This window comes from Felis catus, chromosome B4, assembly GCF_018350175.1.
Source record: "Felis catus isolate Fca126 chromosome B4, F.catus_Fca126_mat1.0, whole genome shotgun sequence".
Classification (NCBI taxonomy): Eukaryota; Metazoa; Chordata; class Mammalia; order Carnivora; family Felidae; genus Felis; species Felis catus.
This window is the reverse complement of record NC_058374.1, coordinates 117,308,750-117,331,583: the sequence shown is the minus strand read 5'-3', so window position 1 is coordinate 117,331,583 and position 22,834 is coordinate 117,308,750. Positions and strand designations below refer to the sequence as shown.

At 43.2% G+C, this 22,834-nt stretch overlaps 1 protein-coding gene across 3 annotated transcripts in view; it reads right to left on the bottom strand.

Moving 5' to 3' along the window:
* ELK3 (ETS transcription factor ELK3) overlaps positions 1 to 22,575 on the bottom strand; it is a 66,976-nt gene extending 44,401 nt beyond the window's left edge. Inside the window, exon 1 of one of the 3 annotated variants that reach the window (XM_023257339.2) lies at positions 22,424 to 22,573. The gene's annotated coding sequence lies outside the window, so the exon portion shown is untranslated. Of the gene's footprint in view, positions 1 to 22,423 lie in introns of all 3 variants that reach the window. The other 2 variants (XM_023257338.2, XR_006600981.1) reach the window with 2 other exon arrangements.
* Positions 22,576 to 22,834: the final 259 nt, after the last annotated feature.

The window sequence follows — 22,834 nt, the reverse complement described above, 5'->3', positions numbered from 1 at the left end:
GCCCTTTGTCCCAGCCCTCCTTTTCCTTTGTAATTTACAGCCTAGATCTACCCACAGTGGAGTTTAGTTATTTAAAGCCATTTGTCCAATTTGAATAAGACGCACGCTTCCTTTTAAAGGGAAAAAAAATAGGTCCCCCATATTGACAAATTATTTTCATTAAAATTTTTGTCATATTTTCAGTATAAATAAAACTGGATCTAAGCTCAAGGCTTACGATTCTTATATGATGATAAAATGAAGTTTACAAATTAAATAGCTTCCTCCCCTGTCCCACACAAATTAACAATTTTACAGATGACAGATGATGTTTAGTTGAAAGACGTCCCACACTCACAAAAAGGTTATGGCAACGACCGAGCCAATGTAAGCTCTTTTGAGTAAGATGTGTTTATACCACTATTCCCTATAAAGATTCAATTCTCTCCTCACTGCTTTCAAAAAAATTTTTTTGAGCATCCACTTTATGCCAAGACACCATCAGGGTATTTGGGAGACATCCATGAGCAGAACAGACGAAGACCTCTTTCCTCATGGAGCTCCCCCTTCCAGCGAGAGAAGACAGGCCACAAACAGCAAATGTGAGCGTCAGAACAGCGCTATGTAGAACAACAGTGCTATGGCCAGAGCAGGTTAAGGGCCTGGGGGCCTGGGGGCGCATGAGCAGAAGGTCACGGAAGGCCTCAGTGAGAAGCTTTAGGTCGAGAAATTCCTTTGTTATAAAATAATTTTCCAAGTGGGGAAAATCATTCTTCTCATGCAGACATAAAAATGAAGGATTTTATTTTACTCACTGACCAACTAGGAGGGAAGTAGGCAGACCTCATAACAAGTTAAAAAATACCTGAATAAGAGAAGCATTTATAGATTAGAAATATTGAAATGAATGCACAAATGGGGCAAAACCGAGGGTGGGAGAGAAGCCCACTGAACACTGCAGGACAGAACAGGATTTGCATGTCTCTAGACAATCACTACTTTGCTGTCACTTATCTATAATTAACAAAGTTGTCAAACAGCTTCCCTAAAATCAGAATCACATCGCCCAGAGGGGTTTTCTCCTGAATTCTAGACAATGCAGTTTTTCACCAAAGCACAAGTATTCCCTACAAATCGCAGCAGGTGAGGGAGTGAGCCACTTTGTCTATTTAGAAGTCTACACGGTGGGTCAGAGCAGGTTCAAAAGCCAGCCTCCCTGGGTTCCAATTCAAGTACTGGTCCTGTCTGGCTGTGGGACTTTGGGTAAGTTGCTTAGCGTTTCTGTGCCTCATTATCCTCATAAGTAAACTGGGGATGATGGTAGTACTGGGCTGCTCGAAGGATTGCTTGAATTACTAATTAGGCACTTGAACTATACCTGCTACATAGTGTTCCTCAAACGTTTACTATTATTTTTCAAGCAACAAGGAAACCTCTTCATAGAGCATGCTGCTTTCACCTGGCACAAAGGCATCACTTAGATACTGTATCAGCTTGGTTGTTTGTTCATTAGGCAAGGACCCCAATACAGTCACTGGAATCCAGGGAGGATCTTCAGCTATTCAGTGACTGCTGTTTAGAAAGTGACTCAAAACATGCTTATATTTTTTTAGACTACCATCAAAAAGGAAAGGAAATTTTTTTTTTTTAATTCTGAGAAAACTCAGATCCCTGGGCACATATTTGCTGACTCCAGCTTAAGAACCACCGGTTCAAAGTGCTTAGCCTGAGGCCTCCAAGCTGCTGTGAGCCCCTGGGTGCCCACACCTCCCCTAGGGCTAGTTTTGCTCCATCTCTCTTGTGCTCCTGGAGGGTGTGGGGCAGGGAGTCACATAGATGAAAGCTGTTTGGTCAGGAAAAGAGAAGTGTTCTAAAGTGACAACCGAAGGGACATCTGTGACGACATGTTTATGACCACTGGTGATGGAGCCCACACAGGTACGTTCCCCGTGGCCTGTCAGGGCAACAGATGCGGAATGCAGAGGGGTGGGGCTCGCCACGCCAGTAGACAGTAAAGGGCTTGTCTACTGGCACAGACTGGGAGAGAAACCGAGGCAGACTGTTACTTTCCACCCCCAATCTGTGTCTCCAACTCTGTTATTTTTAAAGAATACAAATACTACCCTTGATTCAGTCTTTAATCTGGATGGAGCCGCACAGAGAAGGATCCTATAGACTGAGTGCAGCGATCACTCTCATTATCCCTGGTGCCCTCCTCTGCCCGCTTGAGAGCCACCAGGCCACGTGCCACTATCACACCTGCAGCATCTCAATGTCTCTCCCTCAAGTCAAGGGCACTAGCCACCAATCCCACTCCAGCACACTAACTCCAGGCACACTTCCCCTGGCTCCTGGGGGTCTAGTGAATGCCCCGCACAAATAAGTGGACGCTGCTCCCTCCACAGGACCAGGAAAGACCAACACTCATGAAACAGGGGGAGAGCACTTTCCTGCATTATCTCAATTTGTGTTACACCCCTGTGGGTCAAATACATTTATCATTCCCACTTTGTAGATGAGAAAATTGAGGACCAATTGTGCAAGAGCAGGTGCCCCTAGAACCGTCTATGCAGTATGTGGTCAACACACCAGTGCTAACTGTTGGTCACCAGTCCAAGATAAGAGGAGTATAAAAACCCAGAATAAGTGTATAGAGATTTCTACTGAAATTTGTCATTATCACTACATCCGAGTGTGTGTCCTTGTAGGCTCATTTTACTGGCACAAGCTATGCGCAAGTCAGAATCACGAAGTAGGACCATGCTAAAATGTGCGATATTCAAGGTTTTTCAACTGTAACCCAAGAGTATACAAAAAAATCTAGAATTCATTGACTAAAAGATTTAAATATAATTACAACTTTACAGGGAAAGTTGTGGGAACTGGCAACTAATGAATTGAAGATGGAATTTTAAAATGCAGCCATACTTGCTTTGTTTTAGGTTATTAATACTTGCTTAATTTTAGGGGCGCCTGGGTGGCTCAGTCGGTTGAGCGTCCGACTTCGGCTCAGGTCATGATCTCGCGGTCCGTGAGTTCGAGCCCCGTATTGGGCTCTGTGCTGACAGCTCGGAGCCTGGAGTCTGGCTTGGATTCAGTGTCTCCCTCTCTCTCTGCCCCTCCACCCCTCCCCTCTCAAAAATAAACATTTAAAATTTTTTAAATACTTGATTTTAGATGAAAGTTAAAAAAATTAATATGCCAAGTTTGTGGAAATGGGTTTCAAAATCTCCTTTCTAGTGCTGTCAACATACCTCTATCAGACTGGCTTCTCTTCAGTGTAATTGAAACAAAACACAGAAATAGTTTTCATATATCATCTCCCGCAAGTAGCAGTGTGGTATCCAACCTAGATTAAATTCATCAGTTAGCAAGAAGCAAACTCTTTCTACACTAAACGTGAGGTATTGATAAATGTGGTGTTTGTTTAAAGTGTACTTACAGGCATTTAATACAGGGAATCACCAGTTCACTTAGAACCGTTTTTGTTTGGTTAAAATTACTGGATGGCAAAAAGTTACCAGTATTAATAATGAACTTCTATATTATTTGCCTTTGTATGCATTTTCAATGAATATTTAGTTTTTGTAATTCTTTTTCTTATTACATTTATTCCAATTGTATATGTTGAAATGTCATTTCATGCCCATAAAGTCACTAATTAAAAATCAGGCTTATGTTTTGGTATCTTTGGTCATTATTTTCCTAGTAACTTAATTTTTCTGGCATTTCACAAAATTATCAGTCCACCGTATGTTGGAAATTCTAAACACTGGTCCTTTTCCCCTGCTGGCTTGAGAAGCACTGTTCCCGAATGCCGATGTGGTGAGTACCAACCTTTGTTTTGCTTGTCGACGTGTCTCCAGCTTAGATCAGTGACAGGTCCCACTACACACCCAAGAGACATTTGTCACATGAATGGATGAATAAATAAAACTGAGGTTAGCACACACCACAACGTGTACTCTTACCTGCTCTGTAATACCGCAAAGGAACATGCATGAGAATTTGGAGTAGGCTCCTTTGGAGAAGGCCTTCCAGAGGAGCGAGCATGAGCACTCATCCTTTAAACTAAAGGGTGTGTACAATTTTAAAGGGGTGACTGGAGAGAGGCAGACGTCTTCCACAGGAAGAGGAGCAAGAGCAAAGGCCAAAGCAAGAATTGGGATGGGGATCTGGAACAAAATGCACCTGCAATTTACCCAGAGGCAACCTCCCCCACTTGAGCCTGAAGAAGTCACCAAGTGGCAGGCGTGATGTGCTCCCTCCAATTCCACCAAACCTCCAGCAGCTGCTGGGCTGATGGGAGAGTCAGTTCCCCCACGACTGCCAGCCCTGCTTTCGCACCTGGAACCTGAGCTCCGAGTCTAACTCACGGTGACATTAATAGTGTAAGTTCAGGGGCACCTGGGTGGCTCAGTCGGTTAAGCGTCCGACTTCAGCTCAGGTCACAATCTCACGGTCGTTGAGTTCGAGCCCCGCGTCAGGCTCTGGGCTGATGGCTCAGAGCCTGGAGCCTGCTTCCGATTCTGTGTCTCCCTCTCTCTCTGCCCCTCCCCCATTCATGCTCTGTCTATGTCCCCAAAATAAATAAACATTAAAAAAAAAAAAAAAATATATATATATATATATATATATATATATATATATATATAAAAAGAAGAATAGTGTAAGTTAACGCTTCAGGAACCACCTCATTGCTAGGGGTCCTAGTAATTCTTTATTTCTAATTTGGAGCGAGTGGTACAAAGAAGTACCAAGAGGGTCTCTCCAAACTGCTTAAGCTTCAAGCCCCACAAAGCGTGGGCCTGCCCCTGTAGAGCCTCTTCAAGCTGCCTCTTTACTCAAAGAAGCTGCTTTTCCTCTTCTGGGAAGTGGGCATTCTCTCTGTCTGCCACAAGGTGGCGCCAGACATCTTAATGGGAGATGGGGCTGCGCACAACCGCTTTATGCAAAGCATGAGGTTTTTGCTTCCATTCTTAGAAGTTGAAATACCAACGTATTTGTTCTTCTTTCTATTGATGGCAACCTATCACTTCTCTTTGCATGTTCCTGGTTTCATTTTTAAAGTTACACTAAGGTGGGAGTTGAGGGGACAGCACTATTTGATTTTCTAAAGCTTACATATTGTGCCAACTAAAGGAATTAGCCAACTTAAAATTTTTTTTTTTCAGTCAGAAATTAGAGAGCTCAAGGAAAGAAGAAAAGTGCCTATGTAAGACCCAAACAGAGCAGGCAGATGCTCAATAAGTACATGTCTTTCTGCTTGCTAAAACCTGAATGGTTAGAGAAAGGAGGTTGAATGTTAACACTTTGTACTGAAAATTCTCTTCCCTTCCACTCCTCTGTCCAGAGTAGCATCTAGTAAGCATTTGTATACCATTAAATCAACAAGGTCCAAGAGGAAGGGCAGAAACCATTTCATTATATGAAACAAACCCTACACTTATCAAGAATTGGAAAACAACACTTTGTATTATTTGAGATGGCTGTAACAGTACAGAACACCTTTAAGGCATTAAGTAAATGAGGATAACATTTGGTAACTATGCCCAGACGTGAAGTCTTTTTCATTATTTTTATAAGGTGGGACAAGGATTATTTAAATTTATTTTCAAATGGCATTTTAATTATCGTCAACCCCTGCATTAAAAAAAAAAATGCCATCAGTGAGGCCAAGTTCAAGTCCCTCAAAGCTCTTTTTTACTTAGTAGCAAATGTTTGTATTCTCATTCATTCTGGGGGTGTATACACAGTGTACATTTTTTAAAGACCAAGGTGAACAGGAAGAGAGGGAGAGGAGCCATTGCTCAGTCTACTTATTCACGCTTTATAAGTTCGCAATGTTTTTGCAAATACAATTTTTCAAATAACTCTTCCATCTGAGGAAAGAGAGGAGGAAGGCACTGTACTAGAAACTTCGGAAACTGTATTGTCTCTGGGTAAATTAGAAGCAACTTGATTGGTTCACTGGATGACTTTTTATAAGTGAATTTCCTTTGGACAAGTAAATGGATGACTACGTTAACTTGGGCTGGGAAATCACGTTTGAGCCATTCTACTTCCTCCTTCATCTGTATATGCATGCCATTTCCCATCCCACCCCACTATTGCACAACCCTGCCCATCTCATCCCGTATTTTCAGATAGACCTGCACTGAGATGGAAAATGGCCTATTTTCCCACTATGCTGCCTCACATGGGCACTTCTATGATCCCTAATTTGGCAACATCCCCAAATTTCCTAGTGTTTCTGGTACAGAGTTTGTTCTTTTCTGCGCTTGAAGAGGCAGCAGGGAGCAATCAAGCCAGAGGATTAATAAAGAATTGCTGCCCCAGAAGCACACACCTATTTCTCCGTACCTCAAAGAGGCAAGTCCATTTGAGGGGGACGGTGATGGGGAAAGCTCAGCACGCTGCCCTATCCATTACGAGCCTTCCACAAGACTTACTGTTGCCTCCACATATGCCTTCTATGGAGCCTTCAACAAGGCTTCCACAGGGGCAGCTACTCGATGTTGGCCATCATTTCATTAGTGTCATCAGCAATTCCAACATGGCACCCGGCGAACAGGCGTTTTCTAAACAGGTGTGTAGGGAATCTAAATGTCTTTGGGTCTCAATTTCTTTTTAAATCTTTATTTATTTTTGAGAAAGAGAGCACAAGCGGGGGAGGGCAGAGACAGAGAGGGGAGACACAGCATCTGAAGCAGGCTCCAGGCTCTGAGCTGTCAGAGCCCGACGTGGGGCTCAAATCCACAAACCGTGAGATCATGACCTGAGCTGAAGTCGGACGCTTAACTGAGCCACGTAGGCACCCTTCGATCTCAATTTCTTTACCCATAAGGAGGGGATTGTAATATCTGACTTCGGAGGCTCTTCTTTAATGTGCTAATGAGTCCAAACAGAGAATAATTTTATTCACCTCTTTTTTATCTCAGGAGAAGGATGTACTTACTCACTTCTCCAGTATCTTCTGACTGCATGAGCCCTGCATCTCCCCACTTGGCTCGTCAGGTAGCCACACAAACAGAGTGTGCGTTCTGCAGCCTTAAACACACACATCTCCATTTAATCTCTTCTTTGAAAACATCGCACAAAATTTTATTGGGCAGTTAAAGGAACACAAGCCTGCTAGATCAAAGCAGCCAACTGGTCACCCAGCCTTCCCAAAGTGAGGCTATAGTTCATTATAGCCACTCGGTTAACCACATCCACCTCCCTCATATATCAACATGCCCAGGAAACAGATTTAGAAATCCTGGGCACTGCAGGGGAAATGTTTTCAGGTAACCAACTGTATTTCAAAAGCAGACCACGTCTTGACAGATGAGTAGGACTGCAAAAAGAGGTACCTACAACCGGGGACAGTCCCCAGGTCTCTCCCCCCGCTACCCCCACCCCCCCATAGAATCTCACAGAGAAGCACAGGCTCTACTGACGAACGTCTTTTCTTTAAACAGACGGGTTGTTCCTTCCCAGACAGTTTTGGACTAAAACCCAAACGTTCACTTTCTTCGCAATTGTTTTTGTTGCCCGTGTGTTTTGAGCACATCTTAATTCTGGCCTGAAGCACGTCGCCCCCCTTTAGTTCTCATACTCGGTAACACTCAGCTTCCTCTTCTGCAGGTTGCAGGCAGGAAACTGGAAAATGGGCCACAGGAAACCTGGCCTCCTACATCTGTCCCACTTTGCAATTGCAGCTCTGGTTTCATTTTGCTTTGTGTGTCAGCTCTGTTTTAACCCTCAATACGACGGCCAAACTCTGCTTTCTGGAAGAACACGGCTATTCCCGTTGCCCAAGAAAACTCACTGAGACTGTTGTTCCCTCCTCAGAGTAATTAACCCTATGAATTCAATAGGGAATAAATACTAAGCAAATTCTTCTTCAACAGTAGCCATTTGGATCAAAAGTGCATGGAACTAGAAAAATGATTCATTAGATGTCGTAAAGCTACCAATAAACCCCTGGGGGAAAATCAAGTCTATTTTAGAGTACTGTACACAGAAGTTATGGTAGAGAAATAGGATTACCAGTGGTCCAAGGCTCCCTGACAAAGTTTGACTTGTGAGGCTCTGGTAAATAACGTATGAAAATAAGCTATACTCATACCTCATTATAGTCTCTTTCATTATGACACTGTCTCAAATTACATTACTTAACAATTACCACCATTAGGTTGAACTACATGAAATTGTTGTTTTTATGGCTCAAAAACCAGTCAAATATCCACAATCTCATATAGGCAACTTAAAGCATATAATCATATACATAGAACACACACACACACACACACACACACACACACACACACACACACACAGTCACATCTCCAGAACAGTATCTTCTTCCTGTGTTTGGGTCCATGGATCTCTTTGAGAATCTAAAAGTCTCCGGGGTGGGGGTGGGGGAGGGGAGGTAAACTACAAAATACACATAATGTCAACATGATTCATAAAACACTAAAGATAATTTATAAAGCTCCAAGAGCCCCATTCTAAAGGAAAGGTTAGGTATATCCTCCCTGACCAGCAATACTGAGAGTCCATGGAATAATCAAGAAAAGGGCTCGTACCAAAATAAAAATCTGTTCCTTCTCTAAATAGGAGCTTTTCTTTTTTAACACTTAACATTTTGATGAGCATTTATCATGTACCAGGCATTGTGCTCAGCACTTCATACACATCTCAATTTAATCCTCCACGAGGAAGTCATGACTTTAAAAGGTGAAATAAGGCGCTCACGGCCACAGGATTGACATGGACAGAGCCTCCTACCCAGAGAAATCTGGCTCCAACGTCCAGCTTCTCACCATTGTTCCTCCAGCAGGGGCTTCATTTCTTGCATGCACGTCTCACTGCTGCTAAGCGAGAAGTCTCATTTTAACTCAGTGGGACATGTAACATTCCCATTGTGAATCAAATCAGGAAATTTCCTTGTTCATTTCTGGCTTTGCCTCCTCTGTGACTCCAGTTATTCTGATTGGTTCTGTTTTAAGAAAGAGACTTTGAACCCATGCTACCATCGTTTTTTAAACTCATTTCCCTTTTAAAAAGATCTGCATGTTGGGATGCCTGGGTGGCTCAGACCATCAAGCATCTGGCTCAGGTCATGATCTTGCAGCTCGTGAGTTTGAGCCCCGCATCAGGCTCTCTGCGGTCCTCACGGAGCCCACTTTGGATCCTCTGTCTCCCTCTCTTTCTGCCCCACTCCCACTAGCGCTCTCTCCCCCCCAAAAATTAACTTTTTTTTTCTTAACAAAAGATATGTATGTTGGTTTAGACCCACTCCAGGTTCATTCAACACTAAATAATCAAGGTTGGCTCTTGCTAATAAAGACAAAATGTGGGAAGCTGCACCTTCTGTAACTCAGCTCCTCCTCAGCAGGAGAAGTCTTCCTCTCGCTTGGGGTGTATACACAAGCCAGTGGAACAAGAGGATGCGAGTCAAGAATAGAAATTCTATGGACCGAGCCTGGCTCCAGAGATGGGGTCTAAAACCTGCCTGCATTCCTCCAAACAATAAAAGGAATCGTGGGGGTCACTTCACCTGAGAATAGGGACAGACTGGGAGCCCCTCTGAAACCACATGATAGGACCTAGAGTGGCACCCAGCAGAAGCTCACATTCGTTCCTTTAAAAACAAACACCTCTGGGGAAGCCCTGTTTCAAGTTCTAAGGGAGCAATATTTGGGATTTCGTGGAGGATCATAACGAGCACGTGAAAACAAAATGCTGCCTTGGGTTCAGAACAACTTACTTAAAATCTTGCCAACCATCCTTAAATGTGAGCCTCCGTTGAGTGGAGCTTCCTAATTTCCAGTGGGTATTTTCTCTCCCATACTACCCTTGATTCTTATATTTCATAGGCCTTTGAATGGAGAATCTTTTACCTAAACTTTGTCCTAGTCCTATATTTGAAACTTGATCCTGTGCGTAAGGGGAAAAGTTGGAAATCGGAACATAAATTCTCATGACAGCCACGGCCTTAAAGAGTTGCATGGTCTCCGGCAGGGACGTCAACTTCCCTGTGTTTCAACCTTTTTTTATCTGTAAAACAAGGATAAGGCCAGCCCTATCCCCTTCCATACATGAGCGCTATCAACCTGAAAGACTTTATATGTTTATTTTGAAAATAAAAATCCAAGTTATCCTTGTGGCCAATACACTGTACAAATTATCTCTAAAATAGGAATGGAACAATGCCTTCAGCTTCAAATAAAACCTTAACAGAGATATTTTTTAAATCTGTAGTTGTCTTAACATCAGGAAATGTTTGTTTGCTTACTTTTTGTTATGATAGTTTTACAAAAGTCAAAAATAAAGGAAATCTTACATACTGCTTTCACTAGGATGAAACCGTAATCTCTCAGATAAACTTGAAAGCTTTTCTGTGCTACATAATAAGTTGGTAACCGCCAAAAGAATATATACCCAGCATAGTAAGAAAACTTCTGCATGATACAAAATGATGGTGAATTTTCCACATCCAGAAACTAAAACATTTCCTGCCAGAGCATCCTCCAAACCCTTCTATTGTGTTGAAACTGTAAAATCTTTCTAAATCAGGACTTCCTCCTATTATGCTTTAGAGGCGTCTTTCTGGGAAGGGTAGATCCAAGGCAAAAGGTAGGAACTCCCGCAGCACCACCCAGTGGAAACGTTAGAAAAAAAATACACACACACACACACACACACACACACACACGCACACACAAGATAAAATACATTTAGTCAAAGAAAATGCAAGCCTTAGCTCTTCTAACTAAAAATCTGGACACCACTTCTTTTTCCATCAACGGCAAGCAGCGATATATTTTGCCTAATAACAGTGCTCTTCTTCCTGGAACTGTTCCTCAAATGCCGCCCAGCCAAAGGATCACCAACATCATCTTCCCCGTCTCTCTCACACGTGTCCACACACACTGAGCGGACACCGGGGTGGGGGAGGAAGGAGGCCCCGGTGGGGTCAGGTGTGGGCTGCGACACCATCTCTTCCTCTCTGGAGGAGTCCCGAGGGACCCTGGGGATGGGGAAATGTGCACAGCTGTGCTCAGCATCCCAGACCTGCTGCAGCTCTGGGCATTTCCTGACAGAAAGGTAACCCTGTGTGCGCCTTCCTCTTCCCTTGGCCGGGCTGCACCCGGTCTGGGCCACCTCCAACATCTGCACGGCAATTCTCCCTCCCTAGCTCCACCCAGGGAAAGGTACAGAGAGCCTTTCCTCTTGGCCCATCTCTCCCGTGCCTCCAAATCTCTCCCCGGTATGACCATTGTTTCTGCTCCCTGTCCTGCCAAAGCCGCCATGGGTCCCACACCCTCTCCAGGAGTGGTTCAGTCTCTGCTTCATTTACTAGCATTAGAACACGTCTCTCTTCACCAGTGGCTGCTTCTCACACATGCATGACACATCAGGCTACTAATCTTAGGAACCCTTGACCTTCTCCTTCCAGCTTTCCTTCACGGCCCTAGTAGCAGCCTGGAGAGGGAGAGAAGCCGTGGTCTTCCCAGAGCAACTTTTCTGGTCTTTTCTATAGAACTTAAAGTAATAAAGTATCATTTCTTCTATCATTTCTGGATAGCTAAGTCACTGGGTGGCTCAGTCAGTTAATCAGCGGACTTTGGCTCAGGTCATGATCTCGCAGTTAGTGGGTTCAGCCCCATGTCAGCAGAGCCTGGAACCTGCTTCGGGTTCTGTATCTCCCTCTCTCTCTGTTCCTCCTTCTCTCTCTCTCTCCTTCTCTCTCTCTCTCTCTCTCTCTGGGTTCAGCCCCATGTCAGCAGAGCCTGGAACCTGCTTCGGGTTCTGTATCTCCCTCTCTCTCTGTTCCTCCTTCTCTCTCTCTCTCCTTCTCTCTCTCTCTCTCTCTCTCTCTCTCTCTGGGTTCGAGCCCCATGTCAGCAGAGCCTGGAACCTGCTTCGGATTCTGTATCTCCTTCTCTCTCCGTTCCTCCTTCTCTCTCTCTCTCTCTCCCCCCAAAATAAACATTAAAAACAAACAAAAAAAAGACAACTGTCCCCAACATCTGCACTCCTGGCAAAGTTATCTTTCCCTCTTCCTGGAGTAAATCTACAGAAACCGTTTTATAGGTCTTTTTTTTAAAACAGTATATCTAGAAAATGATACTAGTTAATGGATCTTGATATTCTTCAGAAGTATATGATCAGTGTTAAAACTTTATAATCTAGCATACTTGCGCTGATAATTTGCAAATGGCTAATATTATAAACATTCTTCCTTTCCGTTTCTGAAATTTAACATAGGCCAAAACGTGATGGCTCCTGGAAATGCCGCGATTTAGCTGGATAATACGGGCATCAGCTTGTGTCTGGGTCCTGCTGTTTACAGTACTGGTGCAAATATAGTTACGAGTTACCGGTATTTGTGACATCTTTAGAGACTGCTGAGAAGCACAAGGCGCTGCCTTACACGGATGGTTAGCTAAGCAAGGAAATGGCCCCTCCGGCTTCTAGATCGTGTGGTCACTTCAGCTGCTCAGCTCTCGTTGGGTGCTCTTCTCAGCAAAACTCTTTCATGGTTTAGGAAATGCAAATTCTAGGCATCACCAGTTTTACATAATCTGCTGGGATAATATATTCACTTTGCAAGGGATCTATAAAAACCGGTGACTCTGCAGTCTTCAAAATGTCATCACCTGCTCATGTGGTGGACACCTGTGGGGGATTTTAGCTGCATCTCAAGCCGTGAAGGTAGACTATCCCTTTTATGCTTTTACGGTCTCCACATGCACGTTTCTCTCACATTTTTGTACATTTTGCTACATATGGTCATTATGGTACCAAACGCAGAGTTTCATCTAAACTTAAATAACTTCTAATCAAGTTCTTTTTAACACAAAGCAAAAATATGATGGCATTAAGATAAAGTGGCACACAAAACGCATCTCATTTTCCACTGAACGTCTATTTAAAATCGAGCCTGACTGGTCGAGAAGCTACAGTAAGTGGAGCACATTTAAAATATCTTCATGTGGAGTACAGTTATTTCTAAGAAAACTGTCACAAAAATAGACAAAGAGTGACTTCAAAACTAATCTTCACCCAATGCCATGTTATTTTAAACCTATTTATCAACCCCCCCAAATGTACTGAATAAATGAACAAAAAACCATTAGAAGTGTCATCTAGTGAAGACCGATGATTTATTCATTTGTGTCTGGTTAATGCAGACATATTAACCTTCAAGAGCTCTGTAAAAACATCTGATGGAAGAGAATGGCTGTTGGTGGCATCAGAAACACACAACAGATACATACCCCAAAGTGTCTTGATGGCCCTTCCTTCCCATTCAGAAAGCTGCCATCCACTAACCTGGCTTGGCCCTTTCCTGGAATGTCACATACAACTTGATACTCTACTCTTCCAATTATTGTTCCACAAGAGTATATTAACTCTAAAAAATAAAGTAACAGCCAGATCTTGCTGTAGATGATCTTCTCCCTCTTGCTAAAGAAAGTCACCCTTCCTACATTTTAATCAGCTGGAGCATATATGATCTCCTATGTCAAGGTCTTAAAGTTTCTACTTTCCCAAAGTCAAATTAGTAGGTCTTAATATTTAGGTTAAGAAAAAAAAAAGCAAAGGATGTGGCCAAGGCTGGAAGAGGATGCTGTGCTTGTGGTTCGGCTCTGATTTAAATCAGAGCAGGGCAATGCCCTTATTTAAGAGCAAACACTCTAAGCTCTGGAGAACCTCCATGTACGTGGGTCATTTGTTTGATTCAAGGCATCTTCTAACAGCCCATACCTTTGTAATGAAAGTAATTCACTTTAAGAAAATGTTATCACCACTCAAAGTTGCTCAATTTATCCAAGTATCCTAAATGCCAAACTGAGAATTAGCACTAAAGCACCCAAAGAAGTGAATGAAGTGAAGTCAGGGAATGTCGAGGGCTGAGTGGTATTTTTGCCTTGACTCTCAAAGATGAATTTAGCCCTCTGCTACAGGCTCAGCATGGATGGGACAACCTAGTTCTGCTTGGGGCTTAATCAGTTCCCAACCTGCACTCAGAATGTCACCTGTAGAATTTGGAGATATTCGTTCGAAAATACTTTTAAAAAGAAAACATGAAATAGAAGTAAAAAGTAATTCTCTACCACCCAACACCTTCTGGTCTAAGTGATCAGTATCTTGGATCAGGGCTTGGATTAGCAGAAATAACTCCCCTACTAACGCTCATGGATTCTAGATGCCAGAAGATTTCAAAATGCAAAACCTGCATCCATATATGGTCTTCCAAAGACTACTGAAGGGTTTGGTCTCTTCTTGTATGTTCTTAATGGGACCTGCTGAAATTATCAGGAATATTCACTTTCTCCTCGCCTATACATTATATTTTTTAAAAATCCAAGTTTTCTCTGGGTTCTCACAGTGAAATAATGGTGCTTTTGGATGAGAACTTTAGCAAATGTTCCCTTATGCTCCCGTCCTCTGTACAGAATTAGGGCTCAGATCCTGCAGGAGAACAGTGGCTCTGGATGTAGAAGGAGCACAAACTGAGATTATACAGTACCAAGAGAACAGTACCATGTTCTCTTAGATGCCTGCCTCTTATTGCCAACATATGTGGAGGCATACCCACACCCATGTGCGGGTACCCCTCACTCTCCGAATCTAAGACAGACAGACACACACACACACACACACACACACACACACACACACACCTGTCAATGCTTATCTTTTTCACTTTCAAGTGAACTCCAATCACCAAGGCTTATATTTTAGCCTTTAAAGGAAAAATTTCCAAACTCCAATAAGGAGATAGTGGGGAGACTATATTTCCAGTTCACTGAGTATTAACCAGAGAAGCGCTCTTCTTAACTCTAAGTGTTCAGAAACTGGATGACCGTCTACCCCTTTTCTTGCTTAATCGAGCATTCTGACCTTTCTGGGCCTTGGTATCATCTTACTGAGGATGAAGAGAACTTGCAGGTGCAGATAGTGTAGGAGAATCCTGGCAATTAATTCCTACAGAGAATTCCTGAAGTTACCCAGGAGCACATCCTGGAATAAATTCTGGGGCTTATTCTGCTGTTGTTGTTTTGATCCTTCTCTTCTGACAGTTAACTGCAGAAAGAGAAATCTGCTTAATCATACGTTCTAGTTAATCAAGGTTTGACTATCAACAAACTGCTATTTGGCAAAACCAGCTGAAATTCACAGCAGAGCTAGCCTTCCTCCACTAAAAGCAATGTAGATATTAGTCATTCATCCCTTCAAATACACAGGCAGAGTCTTTTGTTATTTTAAAAATTAATCAGAAACATCATCCGTTAATTACAAAAAGTTACAAACAAAAGCTACACACGCGGGTTTCAGTATAAGTGAAGGACTTGGAACTGTAAATATTATGGAATTCAGCCTAAAGAACTATGAAAACTTGGTCAGTTGAAGTCTTGATAAAGACTAATGATGATTGCTATACAATGATCAATTTTAACATGGAAAGAATTTTACATCAAGATCCTTCCAAGTTGTACTGACCTATGAATTAACTGTTAGCCAACCATTCCAGGAATAAGACCGATATCAGCAACAGGGCTGAGGTTTGTCCTCTCAGATATTAACAAACTTGTTTTCTGTACCGTTCTTATAAGTCTGGATAAAAACTCTGGAAAATGACATATCCTCTATAGAGTTTCTTCCTGGCTGGCTTTATGATTTAACCAAGAACTATGCCTCTTATTAATCCCAAATAATTCACTGTCCAGGAGAGGGTTGGATTTATGCATAGCAATAAAGTGCTTTATCAAGTCCAGTGGCAAGTTTTTTCCCCTTCAGATTGTTTCTAATTCAATGAATGCCAGGTATTGGACAACGTGCTGGGATAAATACGAGGATGAGAAAAACAGAACAGGCCCAGAAGGAGCTTCCAGACTTCACAGACGTGAAACACATCATGGCGCTTTCATGCGCGGGTACCCCTCACTCTCCGAATCTAATGGATTCAAGGGTTTGGCAGAGACTTCGGGTAACAAGGGAGGCTGTGCCATCAAATCTACTTGGCTCCTGAGTTTGGAATAATGAGTATCAACGAATAATCAGGGACACCAGACCCATCTCCAGAAATATAGATCACAAAGTGTTCACTACCTACGTTTGGATAGTAAGAATTTGGAGAGGGAGAATTCAGGTCAATGAGAAAACCTGTAAATAAAGGTGGCAGGGGTTCCAGAGGCCGGGGCTGATGACCAAATGACAGTGGGAAGCTGAGCCTTGAAGGATGGCCACAAACTGGCAACACAGAGTGAGAACAATCTATGCGAGTGGGGGCAGGGAAGGGAATTCCCAGGAGAGAGAACAGCATTTGGAACCCCTTTTCCAACCACAGAATACTTCACTTAAATCGCTGTGTTATGTCTGAAAGTCGGCTGTTTGCAGAGGACAGCAAAAATTTTCACATTTTCACAACTTTTAGAAGAATTCAAGTTCCTTACTCCAAAAAAATAGTACAACACAACTTTTGGCTTGAAAGGGATTACCCCAGTCTCTACCTGGATCACTTCACCATCCAGCTGGAAAACTGAGTTCCAGGAAGATGGAGGGATAGCGTCTCAACCCAACTGTTTTTTTTTTATTATTATTTTTAATGTTTATTTATTTTTGAGAGACAGAGAGAGATGGCATGAATGGGAGAGGGCAGAGAGAGAGAGAGAGAGAGAGAGAAAGAGAAAGAGAGAGAGACCCAGAATCTGAAGCAGGCTCCAGGCTCTGAGCTGTCAGCACAGAGCCCGACACAGGGCTCGAACTCATGAGCTGTGAGATCATGATCTGAGCTGAAGTTGGACGCTCAGCCAACTGAGCCACCCAGGCACCCCTCAACCCAACTGGTTTTAAAGGAATCTACTTTTTTCCTGCAGCACACAGATTACTTTGGGTTAGCTTAAGTGGCATTAAATAATGTAGAAGGGACTTTTCCTCCTATCCTATTGCTGAGGAAATCTACACATTTTAGTGATTTATGTTTAACCAAGCAGATTAAATAAAAATACTGCAGTATTTTATGAAGGTGTTCTGGGGTTTAATAACCTACATGGTGGAATCATGAAATTGTCGGAACAAAAAGAAATAGCTAGGGCATGTTTTGGGGTGGTAGAAATATTCTATATTTGAAGGTAAGGGGTATAGATCTCCTGGATATATACAAAAACACTGAAGATCTGTCCATTTCCATGTATGAAATTATATCCCAATTAAAAAAAAAAAAAAGGACACCTACGATCTCAGATTCCTTGTTCTACTGCTTGGAGTAAAGGACTCCTGACCCCAGTCTAAGAGAAGGCATTAGGTAAGTGTGTTTTATATCTACCCCATCATTCCTATATTTATATGTGGAAAATTAGGAATTATTATTAGATATGGAATCTTTAAAGATACTTATGATACCATGTGCTTTAGAGCCTTTTTCAGAGCAGATATGTGAGTAAATTAATTTTAGTCCAATTCAAATTAGAATGTTAGTATAACCATCATCTTAATTTCTTTAAAAATATACAAATAAGTCCTACGAATTATAAAATAACCCCATTTAGTTCTTAGAATTGAATAACTACCTTCCAGGAAATGCAAATTGAAACATATCATCGATGAGTTACTAATTTCTAGTGGCAATTCACACCAAATTACAATTTATTGAAATGACCAATTCAAGGTTTATTTTTAAACTGCTGACACATATGTTAAGTTTCAGGTAATGGATGAAAGGCCATTTTTATTTTGGTTATAGGCAGGAGTCATAAGGAGTCAAATTTCTGCCCAGAATAGTTACTTAAACTGAATGATCTACCATTGTTGAAGGCCTTCAGGATTCGTTAACAGATGGTTTTATACACACACACACACACACACACACACACACACGCTGATAACTCAATTTCCTGGGGCTGCACTTTTGGTGGTAAAGACAGTTGTCACAGTCTCACTGCTGCAGTTTCAACCAAAAAGTTGGATGATCTTAATTCAAACTGGCCATGAGCAATAGTAATCTTGAGATACGAATCCATTTAAAACACCAGTTTCAAAGTTTGGAAACACTCTGGATATAAAATGAAACACTAATAACTAAGAATTGTCTCAGTGTGCAAGAGACCTCTTCCTCCCTCTTTAAAGTTCAAGGTATATTTTCGGTTTAACCTAGCTTCTCTTTTTTCATCATCTAACATTCTATTTTGATGTGTAGGGCCCTGGACTTCCTGTTACTACATCTTGATATTCTACTGCAAATCATGACTCATTCTTAAATCATAGAGAAACTCATCAAAATCCCAAATTTCACAGCACATATGAATTCAGTCTTTTAAGAGGTCAGCATTCTTAGGACATTACTTGGAGCCGCAGAGACAAAAACACTGAACAAGTCCATGTAGAAATTATGTCAATCCACTGTTGAGTCAACACATTTATTAGATCAATAAATGTATGCTCTATGTATAGTAATTTTGGTCTTGGTACTAGTTATGAAAATGTGTTACATGATACGTTAGGTAAAAATAAATTATAAAACAGCAAGGATAGTGTGACTCCAATGAAAAGTTTTATGTATGTGTGCATGTACGTGGGTATGTGTCCATACACACACACACATTGTAGAAGACTGAAAAAAATATACACCAAAATGTCCACGGTGGGATTATGGGAGATGTTTATATTTTTCTTCGTGGTTTCCTGACTCTTCCTAACGTAATTCACATTAACTATTTTTTAAAACAGAAGTAAAACCTCCTGACTTTTAGAAAATATTGTTATGCTAGTGTGATCTCAAATATACTATAAATCAATCTACAAAGACAAAGGGAAAATTATGGATAACCAGGACATAAAAAGCTCTTGCTGGAAACATACAGAAAAATCTGACAGGAGTGGGGTCCTTCATTCAAATGACCCGTGTTGCTCCCGTGTGTGTGTGTGTGTGTGTGTGTGTGTGTGTGTGTGTGTGTGTGTGTGTAGGTGCAGGCCCTCATGAAGGGGCAGAAGCCAGCTGCCTGCAGCCAGGGCACAGCCAGAATAGAGAACCCATTTCTTTTAAAGTTTAATGAGGAACCCCAGGTCTGGAGAACATGGAGATGGCTGAATCATTCCCTAGGACTGGAAAGGAGCAAAGCAGTATTAATTCATAGGCAGTAAATCACCATCACCTAAAAAAAAAAAAAAAAAAAAAAAAGGACTCTACTCCAGGAAGTCACATCCTTGGACAATTTTCTGTGAGTGTTTTGGGTTTGTCAGTAGGTAATGTTCTATAACCATATTGGTTTTTTGAATTGGATAGGTATATAAAAATAATTGGGTAGCACAGAACACACAAAACCCAGTATCTGACAGCTAAGAAAGGAATATTTTAATTTATACGCACTGACTGGAAGGACTTTAAAACCAATTTCAGGAAAAGATTCAAGTTTCAAAAAGTTATTACAAATATAAATTTCAATATATGATCTCAGAGTTACATTTACTGTATATTACAGTTTTGAATTATTAATTTTTTTAAATAAGAAAAAGAGATCTTTAATAAATGTTTTAGGAAACTCCAAAATTCAAACAGGGCTGAAAAATCACTACCTTCCCTATCTGGGCTATTGCCATTCTGGTCCAAAAAGCATTAGTATCAAGTGAGCGAGGTTCAGAGATGGTCTAATTCAGCTCACAAAGGTAAACCATCACAATTCGTCACTTAAATGTCCTTCTATTACGTATTACTGACCAAAAAGACAGAAAGGGAGAGAAAATTCATGCACACTGTATTACATATGTGGCAGAAAAGTACAACTTATAACTTGTAAATGTCCTATCCGTTGAATGGCTGCCTATAAAAGACTTATCATCATTAATGTAAATAAAGCTTCTCAATCTGGCCACTACTGACATTTGGAGCTGGAAAATTACTTTGGGGGGCTGTTCTGTACTTTGCCGGATGTGTACCAGCATTCCTAATTCTTTACCCCACTAGATGCCAATAGCACCCCCTCTGGTTAAGACAACCAAAATGTCTCCAGATATTGCCGAATGTCACCAGGGGGAGAAAATTACTCCAGAAAGTCTGTTTATCCAGACTGGTTTGTAGTTTGCTCCAAGGGGCCTTTCTTGAGCCTTTGGAAAGCTTTTTTCCCCTTATCTATTTATTATAAGTTCTGTTATCCTACTCACAGCTTTCAATGCAACAATTTATTGAGCATCTACTCTGTGCCAGGCACCATGTTAGGGACATCTGTACTTGTGTCCACTGACTCACACCCTAGTTGAGCTGTTTTCAGGACATGCTTTGTGACCATAAGAGAAACGCCAACACCTCAAAAACCCTCAAGAGTATGTCCCCAGCAACAGGTTCTTGTCAATAAAGCAACCCCACAGTTCCAATCGGGTTCCTTAAAATTCTTTACCCTTTTTAGCAACTCTACACATTTCCAACATTTAAAGGTTTAAAAAGGAAAAAAAAAAAAGGCCAGAAGGCCTTTGCTATTTTGCTATATTTGGCACAGAAAGACCATCAGGGGGTTTTGCAGGCAGGATCATTACTGGAAACTCTAAAAACACTTATGGACAGTCTTCTTAACTGTCTGACCCACATGCCCTCCTAACACAATTTGTAATTTTATAATCCCCATAAATTGAAACCCATAACTGACCTATCCCAAATAAATGTGTGTCACAGACAGAGAAAAAGGGAGAGAGATCAGAGGGTATTTTGTTTGGCAATAAAGCAATAAGGCTCAGAAATCGATTTGAGTTCATTAATATATGCCTGGAACATGCTTAGTTTCTCATCTCCTCTGGCTCCCCACCTTCCACACCCCCCTCCAACAAAGACATAAGCACAGAAGAGAGAGGATGGGTGTGTTTAAGCTGCTTGGGCAATAGAAATTTTACACACACACACACACACACACACACACACACACACACACACAACTGGGAAAGAAAAACCTGTAAGTCTGAAATCCAAAATGGCCAAAGTGACTTCAAAGTTTCAAGATAGTGCCCTGAAAAGGTTGTTGGCCAGCTGCACCTCTAAGTAAATAAAGCCGTAACTTGTCTCCCTCTGCAGCACAGGGCTCCCCGGGCTGACAGTGGCTGCACAAAACCCCTCCTGTGCCGAGCAGCGGAAACTCCTAATGAGATTAGTTGGTGTGTGTGCAGACATTACTTAGCAATGACTAAAGGGGCTCTCTCTTCCTGCAGCAGCCAGTGGAAAATTCAGGGAACTTTTTCCCCCTGCAGCAGCAGAATCCCTTTAACCCTCTCCCCAGCCAACTTCCAAAAACAACTCAGCCTCCCCCAGCCCCCGTCGGGCTGGGGTGCTGGGGGTAGTTAAAGACCGGCCAGGGGCTTCCAAAAGCGGGAGGGTAGGAGGGGGCCGGCGGGGAAGGGGCGGGGGACCCCTCGAACACTACAAAGGAAACTGTAAAAGGCACAAATACATAAACCTGAGAAGGAGCAAACCAGTTTCTTTGTGAGCTCCTCTAGTGAGTCATTTTCAAGATGCTGTCTGCTGCCAGTTTCAAAGCGGAAGCGCATGGCAATTAGTCTTGCCGTTTCCAGACAAGCCAGAAACTCTCCCGACACTCGTTTTTTTTTTTTTTTCTAAAAAGCCCCTTTTGCAGTTTCTGAAATAACATTTCTTACTCCCACCCCCACCCGCCACCTAAATGCAGCTTGTCCTCACGAAGGTTCGGTTCAGAAAATATAACAAAACCGAGACCTCTTATTTTTCTTTAACTCTCCAAAATTTTAATTCCTCCTCCCGAAAGTTACAGTAGCATTACAGGCCAACATTCAGTTGCAAGCTGAAGAGCCCCTTCCTAAAGAGCTGGGGGCTCCAAGACCGTCTCCTGCCCCGAACCTCTGCCCAAACCGTGTCCAGTAAAGACTCCACTGGCTTTTAAAGGTCCACCTGGGCGTGCGCCTGGGGCGGTGACCCGGGCGGGGGTCACCTGCCGAACGAGAATGGAAGCGACCCCCAGCCCCACGCCTTCGCTCCCCACGCCCTCCGCTTCCCCCTCCACCCCTGTCCTCTCCCCGAATCGGAGCGTCGGTGCCCACTGCCACCCCAGGGGAATGCCAGCCCCGGCTGGAAGGTCGGCGGTGGTCCAGCCTCCAGGCACGCAGCCCGTCCCGCCGCCGTTCCTCCCAGGGACCCCAAGTCTCCACGTCCCCTCCTCCCCCCACCCCGCGCGCCCCCTCCTCCGAGCTGCAGCGCAGCCCCAGGGCAGGGTGCCGCCGGCGCGGGGTCGGACGCGGCGCGGAGCTCCCGCCGGGCGGGCGGCGCGGGCGCAGGAGCATCCCCCTCGGCGCCCCCTTCCCAGGCCCGCAGCCCACCCCGCGGCGCCCACCAGCCCCACCCCCACCAAGTCAAAGAAAAGAAAGAAAAAGCACCCCCGACGAAACTTTGCAACTGTCCGAGCAACAGGCAGAAACCCCTGCTACCTACCCAGATGTGGGGGAGCTTTCAAGATCCTTCTTCGGGGGAATTTCTAGGAGGAACCGGGCGAAAGCCCCCGACTTTCCATGCTGACAGGCGTCTGCAGACGGTCTGTTGCTCTTGTAATGAGATCCTGATTTTTCCCCCTTTTTTTTTCTTTCTCTCGCTCCTCTTTTTTTTTTTTTTTTTTTTTCCTCTGGTGTGTGTGTGAGAGCAGGAAGTTGGAGCAGTCAGGCCGAGCCGGCTCACTTCCTTTACTGCATTATTCCCCAGGCGGTGTGCAGTCTGTGTAAACAGGCTTTTCCGCCCCGCGCCGCGCGCCCCGGCCGCGGCTGTGCGCCGGGGCTGGCCGCCGAGGCCCGCGCATACTCCGCCGCCTGCGCCCCGCGCGCTCGCCCCGCACCGCGCCGCGCCCCCGCC